This window comes from Chamaea fasciata, unplaced genomic scaffold, assembly GCF_029207755.1.
Source record: "Chamaea fasciata isolate MVZ Bird 193981 ecotype frontalis unplaced genomic scaffold, bChaFas1.0.hap1 SCAF_8, whole genome shotgun sequence".
Lineage (NCBI taxonomy): Eukaryota > Metazoa > Chordata > Aves > Passeriformes > Sylviidae > Chamaea > Chamaea fasciata.
This window is the reverse complement of record NW_027094093.1, coordinates 35,840,170-35,848,752: the sequence shown is the minus strand read 5'-3', so window position 1 is coordinate 35,848,752 and position 8,583 is coordinate 35,840,170.

Genomic DNA, 8,583 nt, shown 5'->3' with positions numbered 1-8,583 from the left:
TTTCTTTCCTGACAACAAAACCTTAGTTAAAATTTTAAAAATCCCCCACAATTCTTTCATGCGACACTTGGGGTTATGTCCACAATTTGAATATTATTTTCTTTCCTTTAAGATATTTTAATAGTAGTTCCTGACCGTCACTGCTTGGAGAAAAAAAAAAAAAAATCGGTCAGTGTTTCTTAGTTCAGATTATTTTTTGAACTTTCTTTATATTGCACTGGGAGTGAGACAGTGTATCCTGCTACAATCTGAAAAGAGCAAGATAAAGCCTCTAAAAAGACCCCAATTCAGAGCAGCAATCAGCAGGGGAAATATTTCTAGCTAATAGTCCAGTTGGAGGACTGCTCTGCTTGGAGGGAGGGTGGGAATAAATAAATAGAGCTAGATTCCATTAATAAAAATTCCTCTGACTGCCTCATATTTACTAACATATATACTTTTACATGGGCTTTGAACTTCTAAGGAGCAAATCAACTTGTTTTAAGTAGCACACTCTGCTCGTGCAGGACAGCCAAATACTGAACTCTGCAGTGTGATCTGCAGGCTGAGTTGCAGCAAATATTTTTTTTCCCTTGGATTTAAGCAAAACAATAAAAACCTTATAATTTTTTTTTTTTGTTTAAGTTAGAGGAGTCCTAAAAAAGAACATTCCACTGCTCTTTGTGCTTCTGTAACTTAAAAATTGGCTGTGCTTTTAAGTGAAATTTGGCAAGCTGTTAGTCTACAATGTGACTAGGATATTTGGACATAACAAAATTGGCCAAGATATGATATTTTAAATGGAACTACTGTTCATGCAATTTCCTAAGGTTTGTTTTTGGGTTAGTTTTCTGGTTTTTTGTGTTTTGTTGGTTTTTTGGTTTTTTGGGGGGGGTTTTTGGTTGGTTTTTTTTTTTTTTACCATGCATTTGGTATTACAGTTTTATACACACAAATAAATACGTTTTATGAGTCCATAATCTACAAACACAAACTATTGTCAGGATGCATTTACAGCGTGTACTGTGATGATTCCTGAGCAAAAAAAGGCCCCCTCATAATAATGAATGCCCATTATTATAAATAAGCACACAGTTGAAATAACTCACGGCACACAAAAGCACACGCAAACCCGTTGGTTTGTTCCAGGGCTCAGACACCAGCACTACTATTGCCGAGCTCTGCGTTGGAAGAGCAACTGGAGTCCTGCCATGGAAATGAGCAGCATGCTAAGGAGCAGATGTTCCTCTTTGGAGGGGTGTGGGGGGAAGTCTTGCACCAAAATGTTGGTGGCCCCTTCTGGGTTTACGAGACAACCCAACTGCTGTGATGCTGCCCTGAAACTGTGAGGGACCTGTCTGCTGAAAATCTGGAAGCTGTAGGAGGTGAGCCTACAACAGCACTCCAGAAACATTTTGAAAGTCACATTTAACCACCATTTTAAACCTGTGTCAGGGGCCAGGAGGATTATTCTCCTTCACCAAAGACTCCGCACGCTTCTCAGCTCCCAGGATGTCAAAAAATACACTGACCATCTTGCTGGGTAGAGAGGCGGATTGCATGTGCCAGGCTCCACACAGACAGACACATGGTATAAAGTCAAATTGGCCATTGCTCTTATTAATTACCAATTGAACCAAACTGAGCAACTTAACCCCAGGCCTGGAAGCTGTGCCAGCTCCACTGTGAGCTCTGCACAGCCTCCCCCAAAATCAATCCAAGCGAGGACGTCCGCCTTGCCTCTCACTCCACCAACACACACGACACAGCCCCTGCAACGGGGCTCTACAAACAAGAAAACCCTCCCCTGCTCTACTGTGTTCACTCTCCCTCTATAAAAATTAAAGAAAAATGTATGTTGGTTTGGCTTATCCCAGGGTCATGAATTTAAAAATTGGTTAGCTATGTGAACAGTGCAACCCAGGTATTTTACATACTAGGGTAGAAACTGCACACTAAAATTCCTGATGCATTAAAATATATGGCAGCAATCTCAGAGGCAAGTTAGAGCCCAGAATGGTGTAAAACCACCACAGGTATTAAAATAAAATATTCCAAAGAACACCTGTGAAGCTGGTAGCAGAGGCAGGTGAAGGAGTTGAGTGGTTTTAAGGCTCCAACCCAGGCCATGGCACAGCAATGAGAAGACATAAAGAGCTCTGGAGAGGAAATCAGGATCAGGTATAAAGCAGGGTGCCTTGAGAAGTCAGGGGAAATGCCCTTGATTTTGAAGACACAGAAAATCAGGGAACTGAGCTATGAACAGTAGTCCAGGAAAAAAGACAACATAGAAATGACTAAAGAAAGATATAATTATAGAATAAAATTATAGAATCATTTAGGTTAGGAAAGACTTCTAAGTTTATTGAGTCCAAAATTCCCCCAGCACTGCCAAGCCCACCACTAACCATGTCCCCAAGTGTCACATCCACACAGCCTTTAAATCCCTCCAGGGATGGGGACTTCACTAGTGCCCTGGGCAACGTACCAGGGAAAGGCAATGTTTCTGGTGAAGAAATTTTCCCTAATATTCAACCTAAACACCCCCTGCCACAATTTGAGGCCATCTCCACTATTGCCCTAATACTTGTTACCTGGGAGGAGAGACCAACATGCCACATAGCGTCCAACATCCACCTCCTTTCAAGAAGGAAAAAGAAACTAGAAGAAAAGGAATCTGATCTGTGGTTGAATCCCTAGATCAGCTTTCAGTATTTATAGTCTGAAGCTCAGCTTATGCTTCCAAAAAACCGGACAAACCTCTAGTCCTTAATACGAATTTAAACACCCCTTGGGGACCGCTATTTGGAATAAACAGGAGGGACTGCACAAGCGGTTTTAAATTAGCAGTTTTGAACTTAAAAAAAAAAAAAACAAAAAAAAGGGTTTGAAATAAGGATGAAGTCTTGAAGCAGAGCCTAAAGTCACCTGTGAACAGACGTGCTTTTGTCCTGCTCCTTGGAGCGGAGGGTTATGGGTGGGGAGGAGAGAGGGCGAGCCTCTCGTTCTTCATCGCTTCCCAGCTCCTACAGGAAACATCCCAAATCCACACAATGTTCCCCAGCACTACATCTTGCCTATGGATCTCCAAGCGATCTGACAGATGTGTAAATTCACACTGAGCCAAAAACTGCCCCGGGATAATACAGCTGTGCACACTAAAGAGCGCCAGTTATTCCAGCATGAATTCGTGGACAAAAAATAAGTCATTTTAACCCACCTTTGGCTTCAAGGTGTACATTTTCCTGAGGTCATTTGGGGCTGATTTCACATTGTTGTGGTCACACTGACCCCTTTTTTTGCTTATTAAAAACTCAAATGCAAAGAGGATTATTTTCTTCTTTTTACTTTTTTTTTTTTTTTGCTAATAGAGTGAGTGTTTAACAGGCGATGCGAGGATGAGCAGATTTTCTTAAATGCCAAATGTTGATGGATACACAGCACAGATACACCAGTATCATAGGCTGCAAATGTCACTTAGCCTCAAGAATTCCTCTGTCCAACACTGTTATAACAAGGTGCTTTTAAAATTGGAACAGGATTTACACCAGTGAGGTGTGAATCAAGGATACTTTTTTTTTTTTTTTTTTTTTTTTTTTTTTTTTTTTTTTTACCCAGTGATAGCTCATCACTTTTTACAGAAACCTGGCATGGTTTAGGCAAAGCTGGATAGTTATTCAAACCCACAGTGATTTACAGGGGTTGCTCTCAGTGCTATTAGAAGTAACTATTACTGGATGTCTCAAAAGTAGCCCTGAGCATAATAGCCCAGTTTGTGATGCACTGACCAAAGTAGCCAAACAATCCGGAACATATTAATTACAGACAGAAAACAGATTGTTCCTGAAGATACAGTCTAATACTCTGTCTTTTCTTGGAACAGCTGTTTCTGAGTAGGTGAGGCACACGATAATTTGCTCTCCAAACGGATGGAAACGTGTCATTTACAGGGGCACAGTCAGCAGCAGTCACTCCTTTGCACCAACATTCACTGGACAAAGTTATTAATCCCACATTAATCACTAGATAGAGTCACGGTGGAGTCACATAATAGCTGAAAGATTGTAAATTTGGAGATGTGATGTAGCAATTAAAGGAAAAAATAAGTGCTATATTCGATGAGTTCTCAGGAGCTATTGCTTCATAGCAAAAAATGTTGGTTTTCCAAACCTTCTACATCAATGTTTCAAAAGAGAATGAGAAAAGATTTTCAGGCATTTGAGGCAGAGGGAGGGGAAAGATAAAGAGGAAACATACCCCTGTGGTAAAAGCATGAGATGAGAAATCATCAGCCCCCTCCTTGCTGTGCTGCCTTTGCTCCACCTGCAAATGGTGTGGGGAGGAAAGGAAGATCTTAAGGACATAGAGCTTCTCTTTCTCTTTACTGAGTACTGAATATTCCTCTCTCTAATACTTTTCTGTATCAATGCTAACCTGGAGACAACACAGACCAATTCCCTGCTGCCTTCCCAAAGTCAGTGAATCTCCTCACTCATTTCCCTATGGGAATGTTGATATTGGAAGACCAAGAGTGCATGGCTTCTCCTCACACCAAACCACCTCCTGAACACTCCTGGGGAACTCGGTGCCATGTGCCATGCTGAGGCATTTCAGAGCATGGTGGCATGTGCCATAACGCATCACTGAGCATGTAAGAGCACAAAAACCCCCATAAAGGCAGAATGTTTGTTACTGTCTTAAACACAAGGTTAAAATTGCATCATTGTGTATAATTGCATTTACATCGCTTCAGTCCACAAAGCACAGCATTGCCCATGACATTTTTTTGGGCTGATTCCCAAAAACCTTGCTGCAGGAGCAGTGAAGGTAGTTCCCTCTATTAAGATAATGAATATTTCTGAATGACCTGAAGCGATGCTCAGATTACAGCAAGAAAACTAAATTCCAAGAGGAAACCCACAGTTGAAGAGAGAATCCCCATAGATTATCCTCAAATGTTCTGGAGATTCTCTCTTTGGGTATTGGGCATAAATAACCAAAACTCCACTGTGGCTATTCAAATGATGGACTTAAAAGGCAGAATGTTCTCTGATCATATTTTAATTAATAACTTTACCTATTGATAACCTGTCTGTAGTTAATGCACAAAAGTTTGTTCACTGAGGTTTTGTTTCTACAATATGCTTTGTATTTTAACATGAACTCCTAGGCAAAGCTGCAGTGTGGGCAAATGCTTTGTTGGAGGACTGGGAGTGGATCTCTCCCTCAGTGAGGCACCTTCATGAACCAGAACTCTGTCTCCCCAACCTCACTACTTAACCAGGCAGCCTGTGTTTCCTACACCAGCACAGGTCTCTGTTCTGTCTCACCTCTGCCTTCTCTCACCTCCTCTTTATCTGCTGAATTGGTTTAAATCCTTACGTCTGTCCACATGGCCTTTCTGATCTGCCCCTGGGCATCTAATAGCAAACCAATCCAAAACTCTCCTCATGTCCTTCACTTTTGCAAAGGGTTTGTTTTTTTTTTTTTAAGTTTCCTTCCCTGACATCGAGGTGAACAAACTTCACTAGGGGAAATGTCATCTTGGAGCAATTAACATCCTTTGGGGTTACCCAAGAGCAGCTCCCATCCTTACCACACCTGTCTGCACTTCACCCTTGGGGTGTCTCCTGTCCCCTGACCACTTCCCAGGTCTCACTCCCTTGCTGTGCTCAGCCAAACTTCTCACCCGCTGTCAGGGTCAAATTCTGTCACCTTTGGGATTTCAATCACCATCCTCCCTAGTGCCAACTCTTTTCAAAGGAAACAAATACAATGTACAAAGGAGAGAATGAAGAAGAACACCCGGCTTTTGATTTTATTGATATAGATGAATGTAAACAACTTCAAGGACCACTGCTTAGGGAAAAAGTTATTTGTCTGCTCCTTTTATAACATATAATTTCAGAGTTCCTGAATATTTTGAATCGGGTTGGCTCCTCCAGAGAAGAAAAATAAAAAGTATAATTCTAGGTGACCTGTAAGATCTTCCACAGATGGAGAAAAATTTGCTAATGGACCTCACAGCCTCAGAGAACTGACTCAGATTTCTTAAATTAGACAGAGCCTGGTGTTAATGACAACACTTATTGCCTAATTCAAAAACCAAAGTATGTTTTGCCCATGCTATGCAATCCATAATAAATGTTTAAACAATCTATGTGATTTCCAAAGTCCAGGAAAACCTCTCAAATGGGTTTCATCTCTAGGCACCTCCTCAACGTGGAACAAGATCTCCTGGAAGTGATTAACACCAGCCCTCATTTCACTGCTCTCCTCTTCTGGAGAGCCACGTGCTCCACGTGCTCCGGTGGCAGAGGGAAGCCAACCCGTAGGAAATGGGTCTGTTGCAGTTTACAATGCCTTTTAGCATGGCAACAGTAAAACCCAAAATAGATTTTTAAACCAGAATCACATTTACATATGTATTGATTCCTTTCCCTTTTGTAGTGGTGGTTAACGAAATCTGATGAGCCGCATGCTGAATATTTGAACACTACGAAAATCTGCTTTTTAGGATATGTGTGTGATAACTTGGATGCCACTAATGTAATTTTAGGCTTTTACAGCATGCCAAAACATCTGACAAATTTGGTACCTTATTTCAAGATTTGGCATTTTTCTGTGCTGGTTTCTTCAAACATACGTAGCAGATTCACTTACTACTGAAGTGCAGCAACCTCCAGCTCAGCACGTATTAACTCTTTCACAGCACAGGACAATGCACTTTTACTTTGCACTGGAAGTGAAAAAAATACTGTACCCAATTAAAATTGCATGGAAAATGAATGTAGGAAAAAATTAATTACCCAAGCTGGAATTTGTCTAGGATATAAAGACTGACACCATACAGGTTTTTTTAAAGAAATCATAGTCCCTATAATGGCCATATTTAATATTTTATGCATGACCCTAGGTTAAATCCGAAAGATCTGCTATAGATCAATTACAAACCACTGATTCATCCTTGAAAAGGAAGAAAACAAGTAGTTTTCTAGTAGCGCTGAAGAATGTTGCAAAACATCAAAGATCTTGCCCTTTTCCTGATAACACAGAAATCAGGCACTGATGGAAAAAAGCTCTCCCGATCACCAAGTAATGAAACAGTAATGAGCATGGCAGCCAGCTCCTCTGCTATCTCATTACAATGCGGGGTATTGTGGTGCGTTTGCCAACATTTGAGAGAGAGGGAAAAAAGGCTGACAGTCTCTCCTATGAGGAAAGGCTGAGAGAACTGGGATCCTTCATCCTGAAGAAGAGAAGGCTTTGGGGGTGACCTGATTGTGGCCATCCAGTACCTGGAGGGACCTGAAAAGAAAGATGGTGAGAGACTATTTACAAGGATTTGGAGTTACAGGACAAGGGGGAATGTCTTCGGACTGAAAGGGAGAAGTTTCAGATGGGATATTAGGAAGGAATTTTTCCCCATGTGGGCAGTGAGGCCCTGGCACAGGTTGCCAAGAGAAGCTGTGGTTGCCTCATCCCTGGAAGGGTTCAAGGCCAGGCTGGATGGGGCTCTGAGAGTCCTGGTTTATTAGAAGGATGGCAGGGGTGGAATGAGATGCCCACCCCAACCATTCTGGGATTCTATGTCTATCTGTCTATATCACTCTCTGTGAGGAAAACGTTAATTAATGTTAGACAATTTAATTTCTTCTTGACATTCTTAATCCACCAAGAATTGCATTTTTGGTTTAAATGTTCTTGGATCTCATTCGTGGTTGAGCCACAACACCAAAGATTGACTTGCTTAATTGTTAAATTGGCAACAAATACCCCTAGAGTAAACAGTCCAACATATATTTACTCATAAAATTCCATTGCAAGATCCTTTCTTCTCTTCAAGAAATGAATATGTGGCAGTCTTTTACCTAGGCCCTATTCACCTGGAACTAAATATTATTTCTCAGAGGCCCACTGAACTCAGCACAGAAGGAGTCATGGCACTGGCAGAGGAGTTTCACATGAAAGAGTTAATGCGTTTGCAGCCGCCAGACACAAACACGAATCTTTGCAAGTCCTGCTGTAATGCGGCTCCCCTGATTGCCTCAAAAAGACAAATTTCTGTTACAACATGGAAGCATTATAAACTAAATTCACCAGAGTCCCGTTGTGCCTTAGCTAGAGAGTATGATTCCTGTATTAAGTGCTTTTAATTTCAGTGCTGGGGAGCTGGTTTAAAACCGTCTGCTAATTTGCGGCGCTGTAACAGTCGCGCTCTCGTCTTTGCAATCAGAGGCAGAACTTCTTTAATGTGCCTCTTCTCATTCCACTTTGCTCAGAGATAAGCCCGGGCAGCTCTCCACCTGTCTTGGCAAATAAATCAGCTGTGTGAAGCCTCCGACAGGTGAATTTGTCAAGCCTTAATATGCTCCTGGTAGGAGTGAAATCCTCCCATGACAGGTGATCATAGAATCCCAGAAGGTTTGGGTTGGAAGGGATCTTAAAGGCCATCTCCTTCCAAGCCTGCCTGCCATGGGCAGGGACATTTCCCATTAGACCAGGATTCTCAGAGCCCCATCCAGCCTGGCCTTGAACACTTTCAGAGATGGGGCAGGCGCAGCTTCTCTAAGCGATGTTTGCCACGGCCTCACTACCCTCACA